Source organism: Pelecanus crispus, chromosome 11 (assembly GCF_030463565.1).
Source record: "Pelecanus crispus isolate bPelCri1 chromosome 11, bPelCri1.pri, whole genome shotgun sequence".
Taxonomy (NCBI): domain Eukaryota; kingdom Metazoa; phylum Chordata; class Aves; order Pelecaniformes; family Pelecanidae; genus Pelecanus; species Pelecanus crispus.
This window is the reverse complement of record NC_134653.1, coordinates 30,912,989-30,929,825: the sequence shown is the minus strand read 5'-3', so window position 1 is coordinate 30,929,825 and position 16,837 is coordinate 30,912,989. Positions and strand designations below refer to the sequence as shown.

Sequence of the window (16,837 nt, the reverse complement as noted above, 5' to 3'; positions counted from 1 at the left end):
AACTTGAAGAGCGGATGAATGATGCTAGATCAAGTGCCCACGTTGCACACTGTTTACCATACATGGCCAAAACCAAAAGCTAGTCAAGCTTCCTTATATGTTTTGGCCAATATTTGCAAATTCATTTGCATGTGGTTAGGTGCTTAAGGGGCCTAATTCTCAGGGGAGCGACACACACGTAACTCTCCTTATAATCCTTCAGAATTTGGAGAAACGTGTGTCGTGATGAGCTGAGCTGAGAACCCTCCTCTTCCCCCACGAAACAGCAGCAGGACTGTGAACTACCTACCCCCTGTTAAGTGCTAGCTGGGTGTTAAAACATGCGGAAAGCCTCTCGGATACATTTGTCGTGGTCTTGCTAGTCTGACTGATTACAGCTGATGGAAACATCAGATGCCACAGTAGCTACAAATTAAACAAGCAAATGTTACCCAATATTTGACACCAGTTTAACCACTGATTCAATAAGCAGGAAAGTCTGTCATGTACTGAGCAACACCTTCATGAAAAAATTATACACCCAAAGATTAGAGTTGCAAGCCTGCATACCTGCCACGCACTGCCTGCGGCACCAATTACCATGAAATTAATACCTTCCTTCTGAAAGCCAGCCCAGCACACTTGGTCTCCACCCTCTTCCCTCAAACAATCTCTTTAAAGCTAAAAAAGAAGAAAACAAAAGCAGTTTGGCAGCCTCAGAGCAGACCTACAGGTAATCAGTAGTTTAGTGGGTTTAGACTGTGATTCATATTTTCCACGTAGGTATGTGACTTGCTGAAGGTCACACAATGAGTCAGTGATAGAGCTGAGTGTCTTGACTGCTGGTCCCACGGCCATTAATTTGTTAGGAGTCTCGAACCTGTGCATGTGGCTTAAAACTTTATATGAAACTATTAATACAAGCATGTAAAATGGTACTTAAAAATATACATATGTATAGCTCCTTCTAGCTCAAAACAGTGGGCAAGCTTGAAACGATATTTTAATCATGTCCCAGCCGATGTTTTACCCTGGACCGAAAAACAGCAGCGAAGGCAGCAGTACCCAGCACTACCCAACAGCTTGGAAGAGAACCCAAGGAAGATTTTTGGCGTCCACCTAAAAAGAGAGCGAGGCACGGAGCACACAAAGTGAAATTTGTCCTGAGAAATCTGATTGAAACCTAATCCTCTCAGTAACTGCCACCTGAACGGTTGGTTCCCGGTTCACATTGTCGCTGCAGGGATGGATACTCCTGCGGCACAGCTTGCTCGACACGGCTGTTGGAAGAGTCACTAAGGACGGACTCGGAAGGAAATGGTACCTGTTGAATTTTTGCTAGCGCTTCCTTAAACGTTTGGATGGAAACGCTCCAAAGATCACTCGGATCGTGACCTGGATTAATGAGCCATTTAGATCGCAACAGCTCACCGTACAAGGTGACGAAGCAATGACATGAATTTCAGGCTGAAGGCTTTGACAACAGAAGGAGTGGCTAAGGTTTTACACATGCTCTTTGGTTCCCCTGTAACCAGTAATCTTCATCACTTCAGCTGAATAAAATCATTCTAACAAACAGTACTTAAATCATAGCCAGAGTGATGTAAGCATAACAACTTGTCAAAATATGTCACAAATTCTAATTTTTGTAAGGGAAAATACCCTATTACCAAATTAATTCTCGCAGCTACAAGAAACCACACAACAAAGTTTGTCCTTCTATTTTTATCAGTACCAACATGCCTGATTATTAAATTTTGCAGAAAAGATTCAGAATTTATTCCAAAAACCCATTTTGCTAGTTTTATCCATCCCACATATTTTACGCTCCGCAACATTGATGCACGATTGCTGCAAACGGTCCATCTCGCAGCCTTTATACGGAAACAGCACTATGTCTACAGACTCCACCTCTGAAACTTATGTCAGCAGCTAAATTTAGCTTGCTTGCAAATATGCATCAATTCCATCATTGCAATAAATCACGCTGGTTCGTTCCTATGATGATCTTAACATGCCTTGCAAGTAACGCATTCGGTATGCCCACAGCCTTCCTTGCCAGTGTGGTGGTATTAGAAAAGGGAAAGAAAGATACACACACCTGAGGCACTTCTTTCTAGGAGAAATTTTGATGGCTTCTTTGGCCTTCAGCCGATACACAGTTTGGCTTGGAGTCTCTGAGCAGTCTTAGATGGATGGCAAACCCAGTCATTCAGAACCAGTAAAGTCACTTGAGGGATGAATTTGTCTCGAACATTTCAATTTGCTTAAATCCTCATTGCTAAATATATTCTGAATGAAGGAAAAGGGCTCACGGAAGGTTTAGAGAGATCAGCAATTTAAAATCCTGTTATTTTGCAGCTTAACTTCTAAGTCACGCCAAATATGTCAGACGTGACAGTTTGTGTTTCGGACCTCGGGTTTGCAGATATCCAAGTTATGCAACTTTGACGGACATTTGTGTCCACTATTTATCTATTTATTTCTTAAAGCCTTTTGATTTATTATTATATATAAATAACTTTACAGGAAGCACTAGGTTCTCCCACCTGAAAGTTGCATATTTTCATATTTCTTCTTCTATGGCTCTTGTGATTTAGATACGCAAGGCCAGATTCGGCAGCGTTGTGACGATCTGCTCCCATTGAAACTGGTGATGTGATCCTACGTTTCACTTAACATTACTGGAATGCAGTGGGGTTTTTTTTGCAGGGAAATCTGAACTGATTGCAATGAAAAAAAGAAAAAGAAAGCCCCAAGCCATTTTCTGTGTGTGGAATAGCATTAGATTTACTCTTTCTGCCTTGTTTTCTCAATGTCCGTCGGGCCCATAGCGAGTGGCAATGGCGGCTTTATTAAACTGCTTAAAAGCCTGGGTTTTAAGGGACATTTCAATGATCATCAAATGTTGAGCAGCTGCCAAGACAAAATTGCACTAACAGCCACCACGTAACAGCTCTTGATTATGGCTAATCAATTCTGTCCCTTGGACGGGATTACGTGTTCTGCCCAGGGAAGCGCTGCCCTGTGCTGATCTGTTCCGCAGATCCAGCAAAGCATTTGTCTGGAGAGAGCGAGCGAGCAAAATCCATTTGGTTTGGCCTTATTCAATCCTTGGCCAGAAAGGGGAGCTGTAGAATTATGGAATGAAGATAAGGAGAGCAATATGTTCAATCAGATTTTTTAAAATAACAGCCAGGAAGGGAGGAGTGTATGAGAGTGTATCGGAGCATGTGGACTAGGAGGGAAGAGAAATATGTGAATTAAAGCAGAGGGTTAGGAGTCAGCACCCCTTAGTTTTATTCCCAGATCTGCCCCACCTTTCTGCGTGACATCGAACGAGTCCCTGCGCTACTTCCAGACCCGGTAAATTGGGGTCAGATCGCAAGCCCCCTCCCCAAAGGGCAATGAAAATCCGCTGCGGTGAGCGAGCACTTGCGCTGACGTCGTTTGTGTGCTGCTTAGCGTGGATGGAAGATGCTGGAGACTGACAACTAGTAATAAGTGAACATTAGGTCAGGATGGGTATTAATAATTTATGCTATTGTTATTAATGATTTAAAATACATTTCACAAAGCACATTTATTACTACATATACACAGTCTCATGCATGCTATATGCAGTAATAATGATGTCATACACATCCCTACCAACTTGTCTATGGCAAAGGCATAGAAATACGTGCTGCCTCCGGTTTTTACAGCAAAAGGAAATCTCTCAATTAATTTTGACCTAGTCTGTTTCCTCATGTATTCTTTCTTCTCCATCATTGTACAGGATCATGAAATATATTTTTTTTTTCTTTTTTCCCATTTTTGCAATGAAGGGGAGGTGGTCCCAATACCTAATTAAAATGTTGGGACACCAAATAAAAATGAAGCAATTAGTTGCAACAGATGGGATTTTCTTTGTTGCTATCTCCACTACACCAGATGATTAACTAGGGAGAGAGAGACAAGAAAGCAGAACACAAAAAAAAAAAAAAAGAAAAAAGAAAAAAGCAAGCTATATTTTATTTACAACATGAATATCCTGGGGTTGACACTTCCTATCATTCTGAATAGCAGCAAAAAATGAGCTGGGCACCACATAATGAGCAGGGGCTTTGAGCAGTGAGCGGTAACGTGAGGCTTGGCGCTGTGATTCCTGTAGCACTCCATGTTACACCTATCGCATATCCTAGTCTTGTCCTCATTACTCAACCAGTTTTGAATCCTTTTGCCGTCTTGTTCTGTTTCTTTCCCTGCTGTCTAGGATCAAGTTGGACCAAAGGTGCTAGAAAAATCAGAGGTATAAGAAAGGAATCGTATAATGGTAAATCTACGTGAGATTTTTGTGTTCAGTTAGGCAGTATGATATTTGGGAAGATATAGGTTCAGACACAGATTTAAAAAAAAAAAAAACAAAACCCCAAAACAGACTATGTCTGAGCAAAATGAGAAGCTATTCCTACTCTGTTGCAACATTTTCACAGTTTAGCACGGAAATAGATTGTCTTGGCCCTCCCTCCCCATTTCTTTTGAAGAACAAGTAGGTAAACATCTGTCAGGAATGATTTAGCTGTAGCCAGTATCGCCTCAGGGATGGAGCATGATTTCTTGTAGTCCCTTCTAACCCCCTTCCTCTGTAAGATCACCTATTGCATCCACCTGCTCCTTCTATCCCCTGCAAAGGATGCATGCCTCACTGCTGATGAAAACATCCCTCCCTCCGTCTGATCTGGCTGATGAAAACACGCCATATCAGCTGGACCATTTAATCAGACAAATCTCCCACTCGAGGAGGAGTGGAGAGGCTGCGTAGATCCAGACACCCTGATAATACCAGCACCAGCACTGCTTCACGTACAGAGCCTAAGTCTGTCAGATGGCAGATAGTTTGCGGTGACAAAGATTTCACAACCCTATTTCTTTACATTGTGAGAATGATAATGTGTCTTCAGATGCTTCCTGAGAGGACAGGATCTATTTTTCATTGCTGTAGGCTTTTTGTTATCACTGACACACGCACAAACTCTGTGGCAACGTTCATATTCTGACTCGGTTTTGTGACTTCTGTGAATGAGAGTAATTGACAGCACAAGGTACTCGGCACCGTGGGATAATCACATCTATTTTTTAAGTAAATATGCTATTCATTTCAAAGCTAGCATAGATTTCCTGTGCCTTAAAACATTTATTTTCCCTTATAAGGAAGTCCACAATTGCTGATTGTCAATAAACAGAAGATGTAAGTTAACCAGCATGGGTCTGATGTGTCCTTGCAGGATGCGAACTCTCAAACAAACACTCATTTCTAATCTCTCCCTATTTCTGCATAACCGCTGTCTTACCAGTAAAATTTCAAAAAAGTTCATTTATCCATAGTTTTTCAGTGAAAGGGTTTCCAAGTTGATGTCATTCTCCTGAAAGCCTTACTCAGCTAAGTCACAGTGCAGGAGAAAAAGAACCTAAGGAAAATAACGCCTCCTTTCTATGCCATAGCTAAAATAAAATTGTATTGGCTCACCCAATGCCTAGAGAGACAGAGGCAAATAAGCACACATGACGGTGCAAGGAAGCATCATATGGGTGCTTCTGCACTGTATCTATTCATGACAAGCAGTATAGGAGTACTGGATACTTATTTATAACCAGGAGAGTCTTAAAAAGCAAATCCCTTTCTCACGAAACAGTTTCACTGCAAGAAGTACTTTCACCAGGCTGCTAGTAGACTTGAATCAACACCTGATTTTCGTCCCGCCTCGTTACGACCGTAGATCGCTAAACGTGCCCTGAGCGCATCCCATCTGTTGCTCAGCTATGACAAGGCAGGTATTTTCTGAAAAGCCTCATGACCGCCACGTGCCCACCTCCCCTCACCACCCACCCCTTGGCCGCAGCGTGCTCCGGATCCGCTCCGGCCCCACGGTACCGCGAGGCAGAGCCGGGGTCCGCCAGCCCGCCCGTGGCGGAGCCCTCACGCCTCACCTTTTCTGGCAGCGCTGGGCGGTGGCGTTGCTGCCTTCCCCTCTGCCAGCTTGGGCTTTTCGAAGGTTTTCTTTGCGTCGGCAACTTTAAGCACTTTCTCATCCTCCTGACTCTTCCTCCCCTTCCGCTCCAGCTCCTCCGAGCCCCCTCCTCCTGCCGTCCTGCCTCCAGTTAGCTGCTCCGTGCCTGCAGCTGCCCACTGCTCCTTGGCAGGCTTCGCTGCATCGCTGCGCGGCTCCAGCAGCGCCTCCGTCATTGCCACAGTCTTGCTCATACTCAAAGCCAGGCTCTCTTTGCTGTGGGACCTGACAGGAGGGGCCGGTGGGTTTTTTTTCTGGCTGTATGAATCGAGTATCCCTGCATCTGCTTCACCTCCGAGCTGTTCCCTGCTCTCGAGGAGCTGGCTGCTGCTGCTCTGTCTCGAAAGCTTTTCAGTGTCTCTAGCCACTGAAGCATAATTTGCAATCGCAGAGACCATTCTCTCGAGGCTCTGCACTACCTGCTTGTCTGGATCGGGCTTCCTGGCCGGATCCTCCTCGCTGGTCTGGCCGTTCTGGCAAAGGTCCGGAGCGCCGTCAGGCTGGGGGGCGAAGCTCACCGCCTGCCTGAAGCTTTCAGCTGCCTTGCTGCTTTCTCTGGGGACGTAGGAAACAGATGTTGTTGCCTCCTGTTTGCTTTGCAAAATGTAATCCATAAGCATGGCATTTCGCTCGAAGCTATCGGACCTGATGGGGACGCTTGGCTTGTTTCCCTCCAAGGGAGAGTTCAGGGTCAGTTTATTCACTTGCCTGATCTCTACACTGCTTTCTGAGTCCGAACGGCTTATCTGCCTCCTCAGGACTCCTTGGAAAGCATTGAGCCTGTTTAGGCTGGGACTCGCCGCCTTCCCATCCCCTGCATAGCCCTCCTGAACCACAGGTACCTTGTGCTCTGTCGCTTGCCATCCCTCCTCAGGTTCTGCGTCTGCCTCTTCGATCAGGCGCCTGTACTCACTCTCCTCCAGCCTGTACACCACCGGCTTCACCATCCTGCCCGTGCCCGCTCGCCGGTGCCCAACCTCCATTTCGTACACCTTCGGAGGGGCTTCTCCCTCCTCCCCTCTCCTGCACCCTTTCGACACGGGGTGGTCTTCCGAGCGCGGGTCCCCTGCCAGCCCCCGCTGCCCTCTCTGCCCACTGCTGCTCATCTCTGACTTCTTGGCAGGGGCTTGCGTGTCGCTCCCGGGGTCGGGAAGGTCCCCCCTCTCCAGCCCGTGCCCCAGGCCCTCCTGGCCGAGTTGCCGCAGAGTATAATCCTCGCACGTCCCTGAGGACGCTCCCCGGGAAGGCGTGCAGTCTCTCCCTCTCGCCTTACTTGTGTCATCCCGTAAATATCCATAGTACTGCCAGGTGGAGGCTTCCATGGCCAGGAGCTCAGTCACCGTAATTCCTGGTCCAAATGCTTTGAAACTGGCCAGCCAAGATTTCTTCCCACCTTGGGTCTCAGCAGACTTTCAGCACCGCCTTCTCCTTCTTCCGCTACTGGGAGAGACGGAGGCAGCTTGGAAGCCTCCGTGCCTGGGTCATGTGAATCGGCGTTTTTTAGCCTCATGGCCAGCAGAGATGAAAATGCATGTTGGCGTGATGGAGCCCATCCTCTGCAGCAGGGCAGGAGGCTCCCTCCTAACACAACAGCTGTCAGAGTTGATGTTACGCTGGTCCCTACCCAAATATATCCCACCTGAATAAAAGCACCCCTCAGCTTCTAATTTCCTGGTCCATAGCACTTTACAGGCAGGACTTGCTACCCATCTTCAGGGACTCTCCTCTTTTCCCCAACCTGCTGCAGCAATAACTCCCTATGGTCCCGTGCAGCAAGCCTCCCTGGCTTCCCTCCGATCTCACTGCTTCCAGAGTGATTTACTGCCAGGTCATCTGCTGCAGCTCGTCTGGGCAGGATCACCTCCGTCAGCTCCTCTGTGGGTTTCACGGAGAGCTTGGAAACCCACATCCGTGCCCCTGGCACTCTTCCCTGCCTCCCTGCCCTGCGCCCGACGGACACAGAGCGTCTCCCCCAGCGCTCCTTCCTTGGAAGCGGCGCGCAGCCTTGGGCTGCGTCCCAGCGTTTCGGGGAGAGATACTGCCTGCACAGAGCACGCAGGGCAGAGACAGATCGGCTGGAATGATCTGCGGGAATACGTTATTGCTAAGGGAATTGCTGTGACATAAAAAAAGACTACCCGAGATAAACAGAGAAGCCCGACAGCAGCCTCACAAACAAGTTTCCTTTAGGAGACTCTGATACATAACTTATCAGAAATCCCTATTAATGCTCTGGGCATTTGTCTAAACAACCCTCCAAGCAGAAAGTTCCTCCCTTTGGATAATCCTTCTGCCAAATGGGCTCCTGTAAACTCTCCGGAAGGAGGGGGAGCAGCAGAGCTGGAGGGCTCTAATCCGTTTATACGCAGCCGGGATGCCTGGCATTGCAGCAAGCCGCGGCAGCCGCCACGGCTCCCACTCCAGCAGCTCTTGCCCAGCGCTTTGCCTTTTATGGTGCACGAGGTGCCGGCTGCCCGATCCAGGGAAGCATCCCGAGGCGGGATGCAGGAAAACACCTAGATGGTCCCTAAAGAGATGCAGGCAGTGGCACAGCCTGCGCAGGAACCTCCACGGTGCCGGGGCTGAGCCGGGAGCTGCTTCCCAGCAGGGGCTGAGTTACCCCAACATCAGCCCGAAGAGTTTGCAAACAGCCCACAGCAACCTGCCCGCTGGCCCCGGGCTGAAGGCATCCTGCTGACGCTCAGTGGGCTGGAAAATCCTGCCGGGGCCTCATCCAGAGCCCCCAGGGACCCCAGCAGCGCAGCCGATGCACTCACACGGGCTGCGTGGGTGATGCCTGGACCACAGTCTCTCATGACACCACCATTTCGTCCCCGGCTCAGGATCGAGTGCCAGCCACCATCAAGGGGAAGGAGTGAGGGACAGCAGTTATCCCAGCCCTTATCAGCCCAGGAGCCAGCCAGGCCCCCTCGCAGGGACAGTTTTTTATCAATGCACATTGCAGAGCTGCTCTGCAGTGAGACAGAACACCATTTGTTACCACTGGAAGTTTTAAATCCCTGCTGAGGCTGCCCAAAACAAACACAACCGCTTCCCAGCAGGCTCAGGACCGGCAGCCAGGCTCCCGAGCCGCGCCAGGAGCAAGCGATGCTCCCTGCTGATGCCGGCGGTGGGGGGGTACCTCGCAGCACCGATCCCACCAGGTAGTGAAATGCTGCAGCGAGATTTACTGACAGTTGCGTGAGTGGCAAATTTTAAAGCCAAGTCATCTCTGCGGGATAAACTCAGGCGCGCCTGACGTTGGCACGATGACCGGATCAATAATTTGGGGTTCTTCCCCTTGAGCCAACGCCCTGGTCCCCCATGCCACATATATTTTGGGTTTCTCACAAATCATCATGATTTAGAGATACCATCTTGGTTTTTTTGGCTTGCCCTGTGTGGGGATCGTAGAGCCCAGGGCTGGTGTGGAAGCTGCACAGCTGGGTGGTTGGACCTGGGTTTGCCCTGCCCTGCCCTGCAGCATTTTGCATCGCTGTCCTGCGAGCTGCTTATAAACACTCGTGAAAGTCTGACACAGGAGCAACGCAGTTTTTGCTCCTGAACCGTCTGCATAAAAGGAAATGGCAGCTGCAGCAACGTTGCCACTGCCCCATCCTTCAAACCAGAGAGGAAGAGACTTTTAGGGAATATGCAACGCCCAGGGCGAGGGCTGAGGCTGGAGCAAACCCGACCAGCTCATCAGCTGCTCCCCAGCCGAGCAGCTCCCCTGGCTGAAACAGCCGAGCTGCTGCTAGCAACGCAAAATGCACGTGTGCGTATGCGCACACGCAGAGAGGACCTGCCACCGCAGGTACTCCAAACAGCAGCACGTTTGCAACGGCTGGACGGAGAGGGAGCCCCGCGGGCAGCGCAGCTCAGCCCCCGCCTGCTGCAACCCCGCAACCCCTGCCCCTCCATCCACTGCAGGAACCAGCTCATCTCACATCAGCAGCTTCTGCTTAGAAAAATATTTACATTTCTACCTCTTTAGAGGCCAGCGCGGCTGTCCAGCCACCACCCAGTGTAAATAGACGCAGAAGCATCATCCTGGGGCTGCAGGCAGCTGGAGACCCGCTCCCGGAGCAGCAGCTTCTCCTCTTCGCTGCTGTAGGCTGCTGGTGCTGAAGTGCAGCGGGGGCCCTTTGCGTCCTTCCTGTTGCTTCTCTGTGCGTATCGCTTTGTTCACTAAAAAAGAGCCTCACTCACCTGCCAAACCTTATCTTTTCCCCCAATGACATCATTACGATATCTGCTCACCATCCCTGCGGTCACCCAGCTCCAACATGAAACTGGGAAACTCTGGTAGGGAACCATCCTCCTCCCATGAGGAGCAAAGAACAGACTCAGAGGGTCCTCGAGAGGATCTGCTTCTTTCTGGTGACTGCTCGGTACCGCTTGCGGGCTCCTCCACCGGGCAGGTGAGGCGAGGGGCCTGGCCGGACCTCGCGTCTTCCCACCGCCCCGCGTCCCAACCAGGAGGGCACCCAGTGCCAGGCTGCCCCTGCCATGATCTGTCCACGGAGGCTTCATGCTCAGGCATCTCCTTTTGCCAGCGAGGCTATAAATAAACCCTCCGATGGTCGCCAGAGAGAACTTGTGTTGCTCCAGATGTTGCCTAGCTTTGCCATAGCAACATCACAACAGGATGTAACATTTGGCCATAACAAGAACCACTCCATAAAGAACCGACTTTCAATCATAACAAGAACAAAAAAAGACACACAAACTCACCGGCAGCCACAGGGCCCCCTCCAGCCGTTTCACAGTCCTGTCTCGTGGTGCATCTCTAACGCGTAACTTCTTACACCCAGCTCCTGCGATGCTAACCTGCAAACAGCTACGACGGCGACATCTCTATCTTTGGGAAGCAGAGATGAGCGGGGAGCATCATCTTGTGAATCAGCCAAGAGAAGTATGAATTAAATCAGCTAACAGCAAACATCTGACCCCAAAACGGTGTTGGCTAAAGGACAGACTGTGTCCCGAGGACCTCAAAAGCATGCTACAGCAAGAAAGCTGCTGTGTCCCCAAACCGGAGCTCTGGCGTGCGGGAGCCTCTGGGGCTCCCAGCTCCGCACAAGCTCTCCAGCTCTGCTGCGGCTCAGCGCTGGAGAGAGTTAACCCCAGGGTGTAAAAGCTGTACACACACACACACTCGCTCCCACTGTTTTCCTTCGCGTGTCATCATGTAAGCATGGCTGCGCAACTCTCGGAAGGCCTTGACACAAAGCCAAGCGCTCCGTGCCAGGACTCAGGCCAGGGTCTCTGTCCTTGATCAAGGGAGAGTCAGACGCCGGTTCCAGCTCCTGCCGCTGCAGCTCCCGCAGCAGGTACCTGCCCACGCAGTGGCAGACCAGCTCAGCACTCTGCTCCCGCATCCCGTGGAAGAGCCACGTTCCACCGGAGATGCTCTCAGGTGTAAGAAGACCAAAACCCCCACAAACCCATCCTAGGGAGCCCAGGGCTCTGTCCTCCATCATTTGCAGGTTATTTTCCCAGCTGGTGAACTGCTGCCCATGCGCGAATCCCTGCAGAGCTGTGAGTGCAGCCCAGAAACGTGCCGGCGACACGCAGCGGCATCAGCCAGCACGTGCCACGCATGGCTGCAGGGTGACACTCAGCTGCAAGGTGAAAGGAAGGTGTTCCCCAGCCCCTTGCTCTCACACAGGGTATTGCTGTGCCCCTATCGCACCGGCATTGAACCCAGCCTCTGCCAAGGCTGCGGTAGGACTTAAGTCACTTAAGTCACCCCAATGAGTTTGTGGCCTGAGCTCCGCGCGCGTGAGGAGTTGGCAAATTGGCATCATAAAGGTGGCGGCAAGCGCCGGCTCCTGCCCAGGTCCGGCTGGCTGGACCCGGCGGCAGGGCTGCAGCTCCCTGGGGCAGCCGGGCTGAGTGCCGGGGCAGGGAGGGCAGGCAGTAAATCACACTTTGCTACGCTCGACTGATGGGTGACAGACAGCTGCCAACCGCAAGCCAAATCAACCCCAAAACCCCCTGAAAAGCCAGCATTTCTGGTGGGGGTTAACGACTTTTTGAGGCAATTAGCAAGTTTGCCAAAGCTGGAGAGCATCCCCAGCTGGCGCTTTGCTACCCTGCCAAGGTAAACACTGACATGTTCCTCCCTGAAGCAGCTTTGGGAGCGAGAACAATCCCAGGCAGTAACAAGACTCCTCGCAGGCACACGAGACAGATGCTCGCTGTTTGCCTTTAAAGGCAAAATTTGGTGAATGCCCGGGACGGGCTGGTCCCACCTCGGGTGGATCGTGGGGTGGCAGCAGGATCAACTCAGGGCACAAGAGCCGCATCCCAGGATTTAGCTCCTTGCCTTTCACACTGGGGATTTGCTCTTCGGAGGAGACTGTAGCACAGGTCTGTGGGAATTAAAAAGCCCACATCGCTGCGGTAGCACCAAGCCCCTCTCCAAATAAGTACTTTTCCGTGTGCTGTGCAGGGAGGGCTCAGCACGGTGCAGGCGTCGCTTTCACAAGCGCGACCGCTCTGCTGCCAACATCCGCTCAGTGCCGGGGAACGCGTGCCGAAACGCGAGCAGCTTCTCCTTAAACACAGCCTGGGGTCTCTGAAAAGAGGCTAGGCAGACAATTACAGATTTCAGTTCTACTGCTGCCTCCGGGAATTAAGCATATTTCTATTTTGTTCCCTTCTCCCCTTAAAAAAACCTGCAAGTGCAGGTGCAGCAGCTCGGGTGTGTTTCTGCAGCACTCGCCGTCCAGGCAGGGCAGCTGAAACACGTCCAGCGCTGCAAGGACACAACAGAGAGGGACAAAGGCATCTCCAGATCTGGCCTTCAGGGGCGGCAGAAAACAGCCAGGACCCAAAAAAAAAAAAAAAAAAAAAAAAAGAGGAGCGCAGCCAGGACAGACGGGAAGAGATAACACGGGGCAGGGGACCGTGAGAGCCAGGCGGTGGCTGCTGCTGCGATGATACGTGCCCGTCGCCTCCATTTCTTTCCGCTCCCTCCGGCCCCTGCGGGGCCTGTTCCCCGCAGCTGGGCTGATCCTTCCCCACCTCCAAAAATGCTGCAAAGCTCATTTGTAAAAGGAAAACAAAAAAGTTTATTTTTCTCACAAGAAGCACATAAAATATACAGTACATTTTTACAAACAAAAGTAAAAAAAAGTGCATTATGCATCCCCTACCGCAAACGTACAGTACAAAAAATACTGCATATTTAAATAGAAAACCAGAATTAAGAAATACCGTGAAATAAAAGGGAACATTGTTATCATAGAGTACAGCAATGCACTGGAACAGCTACACGTTACTCACCCACCCCTCCTCTCCGGGTCTGTGGTCACGGTCTAACCAGGACGGTCTCCACCTCCCAGGTCGGGAGCCGGCTCCCCAGCAGAGAGCAGGCGATGCCTGCAAGGGGGACGGCGGGACACGACCGAGCCAAACCCCACCTTCATGGGAAGGACAACCAGGAGGACGGCTATTGCTATCACACAGACCGACAAAGCCTGGACTGGAAATAAGGTGCCAGTTTTGTGCATTTCGGGTTTTCTGGCAGAATGGGACTGGGTTTGGATTCGTACCCGGCAATCCGCTGAGCAAAGCACGGCCGGCTGCCGATGGGATGTCTCCCCGGACACCCCCCCTTGTCCGCGTTTCTGCAGCAATGCATAGATAAATGGGGGCACTGGGAGCTGCAGCTGGCACGGCGGCAGCTCGACGCAGCCCTTTGGTTTTGCCATATACAGAGCAGAAGGGAAGTGGTTAGTGGCGCTGAGCTCAGCGGGGCCGGGAGGTCGATATGCAGAAGTAGTAACGGTCTCACTGCCACTGGAAACACCAAAAGCACCAAAAAAACCAAAAAAAAAGAACAGCTAACAGCAGAGTTGAACAGCTCAGCATAAATACACAGTATTTGTAAACTATTATTAAGGCACTCAATTGTAAAAGAACAATTACAACACGTGGGAGAGGACAAACACATCTACCTTCTCATGCAACAAATCTAATGAAGTCTGCAAGCATCATAGGTTTGGCTACAAAAACCTTCGCAATGGCACACCAGTGCTTCTAGCGCACATTGGCTTTGAGACTGACTCCCACTAAACTGTGCCTCTATCCCGACAGCGTCGCGACGACGCAGCGACGGAGCCCCGAGCCCGATGAGCAAAGCGGTGGGGTTGGCCCAGCGAGAGCCGAGTCCAAGCGACAGGCAGGGGGAAGGCGGTCAGCGCCGAGCTACGCCCCGGGAAAGCAGTGGTTTGTACGCAGCAGAACTTGGCAGGCACTCAAGAAAACAGGAAGGAAATATATAGGTTCGCTTGCATCAGTTAACGGAATTTTTTTGAATTTATTCAAATCTGACCCCCCACACACACTTCGTCCCTTGGCCAGGCAGCAATGAGAAGCGTCTGCAGTTCTGAGAAAGGTGCCGGTGTAACACAGAGCGGAGAAAAAAACCTGTGCAAATGGCCCTTGCAAGCCAAGGCCGACGATCAAACTGTGCTGGGATCAACCCTGAGCGCAGCGGGGCACGGCAGGGGTTCGCCGGGCGGGAGGCACCAAGGCCTCCCTGGGCACCTGCTCCGAGCCCCTGCTCCGAGCCCTGTGGGCATCAAACAGCCCCGGGGCCTCCTGTGTGCCCCCTTTCATAAATCAGAATCTGGGTGTAAACAAGGATAGTAAAGATGATACAAATATAGGAAATTTATTGCAGCTCTGGACTTGCACGTGCACCTGTGGTTCGCTGACATAGGGTAGAGGGTATTTCAGTCCTACCCTGATCACAACCCAGCGTTTTCTCAGCCCTAAAAAGCAAAAGATTGTGCACATTTTCCAGGGTCCCCTCACGCAGCAGATTTTGCTTCAAACCAGCTTTCATGGGCGGAACAGGAAGCGTGCCTTAAGCTAAAAATGTACATCAAATTTAAGACTCTTCAAGGAGGGACATTTATTTACTGATTGCCAGTCCCTACAATTCCTCACACTGTTAATACAAAAATGTGGGGTCTTTGCTGAAGGAAAAAAGGTAGACTCTGGGCATTTAGGACAGTAAAACACATGGCTCCCTTTCTCCAGACAGTGGATTTTTGATTAATACAGACTCTGAGAACGACTGCTTGCAGCCCTGCTCCCTCCCCCACCTCAAGGAGGGGATCTTTAAGAACGGCTTTCGATGGAGATCTTAAAATGTGGGGAGAGCCTGGTTGCTAAACAAGCAAATCCATCCGTTTGCCTTCACTGACCTCTGAGGTCTGTTTTGACCCCCGAGCCTGCTTCAAAATATCATCCCGAAGGCACAAGCAGCCAGCACTATTTCAGATGGGACGTGGAGAGCACCAAGGTTTGGAGCATGTTCCCTACACGCTTCTCAAGCTCTTCCCTCCTGACTTGGCCAGTGAATCTAGCACAGAGCAGTTCCTGACCTGGGCTGGCTGCTCAAAATATTCCAAGAAAATGTGCATTTCATATAGCATCGGTGCACTGCTGCATTTCAAGCATCTCCCACAGCAGGGCAGCAGGAGGAGGAGCACATGGTAAGACTGGTCTGGGACCGGTCCCCAAGAGCCAGCCTCTGGCGTGGGAAGGGACACGCTTCCTCGGCTAGGATTGCTGCAGAGCATGCAGCACCACGGGCGCCTCGCCAAGGGAGAGCACGGGCAGCCCCTGGCGTCCTCCCTGCAGGGCACGCCAGCTTTCCTCTGAAAGACCTCACCCACACCTTCAATATCTCTCTGTCTCTTTAGAGTGAGCCCGTATTTCTGTTTGACTGCTCGCCCCGAAGGATGCACCCCTCTGAGATCAGGATTTATGCCTCTGTCACCCCTGGCAGGAGGCTGGTGCGGCTCTGCAAGAGCTGGGACACGTACACCCCGGCTCCCTGCTCTGGGGCCACCCAGCCTCCTGACACCCAGCATAAATAATCCCTTGGACTTCGTCAACAGCTTCCCAGGCTGCCGGCAAACCAAGGATGCAGGAATCGTTCTACCAAAACCAACAGCAATAATCAGAAAAGACACACGTTCACCTATTGCCTGCTGGGATTTTGACTGCGTGGGACGCCAGGAGAGCCGTCCCTCCTCGGCCATCTCGCCGGCACAGCGTGTCACCAACAGCCCAATGAAGAAGGGTCCCCAGCACAGGATCCACGACACTGACACAGCAATACACAAAGCTTCACGAGGGTCCACGGTCACTTACTGGCCAGGCTCATCATTAGTACTGGGACATTACAAACCACGACGACAGCAAAAACACCCAAAGAACAAGACACCTCTCCATGGGAATGTAAGCCTGCGACAGCGACACAGTCTGGGTGTCACTCTGGCACCAACATGAGACTATGACAATTCACCCGGTCACGCAGCGAAGACGGACTAACGCCAGCACAGTCAACACGAACACAGCTCGATACTCCTTCACTTCACAGCTAGGTCACTCGGTGCGGTAAAGCCTCTGTCTCCATACTCCTCCAGGCCTTTACAGTTAACACTGAGGGAATACCTTCAAACAACAGCAAGTATTGTGGGAAAAGCCTTTTTAAAAGAAAACAAACAACAAACCAAGACTAAAAGTCAGCAAGAACAGAGGTAGTGTTCATGTCACCATTTTAAGGATTTTTCCACAAGTGCCCTGTTTTAACTAGAGACTTGTGTGTTTGTTCTGTAAAAAAAAAAAAAGTTATGACTAATTATTTTGTTGCATCTTTGAAACAGATTATTTCAGCATTTTATATATATATATAGATAGATAAATAGGTACAAATATCTATCTATATATACACACACACAAAAACACATTATTATACTTGGCAAACAGTACTAGAAATA

At 50.6% G+C, this 16,837-nt stretch overlaps 1 protein-coding gene across 2 annotated transcripts in view; it reads right to left on the bottom strand.

The window, feature by feature from the left end:
- CORO1C (coronin 1C) overlaps nt 1-13,342 on the bottom strand; it is a 60,256-nt gene extending 46,914 nt beyond the window's left edge. The window contains exon 1 of one of the 2 annotated variants that reach the window (XM_075719157.1): nt 13,323-13,342. The gene's annotated coding sequence lies outside the window, so the exon portion shown is untranslated. Of the gene's footprint in view, nt 1-5,949; nt 5,967-13,322 lie in introns of those variants that run through there. The other variant, XM_075719158.1, reaches the window with a different exon arrangement.
- Nucleotides 13,343-16,837: the final 3,495 nt, after the last annotated feature.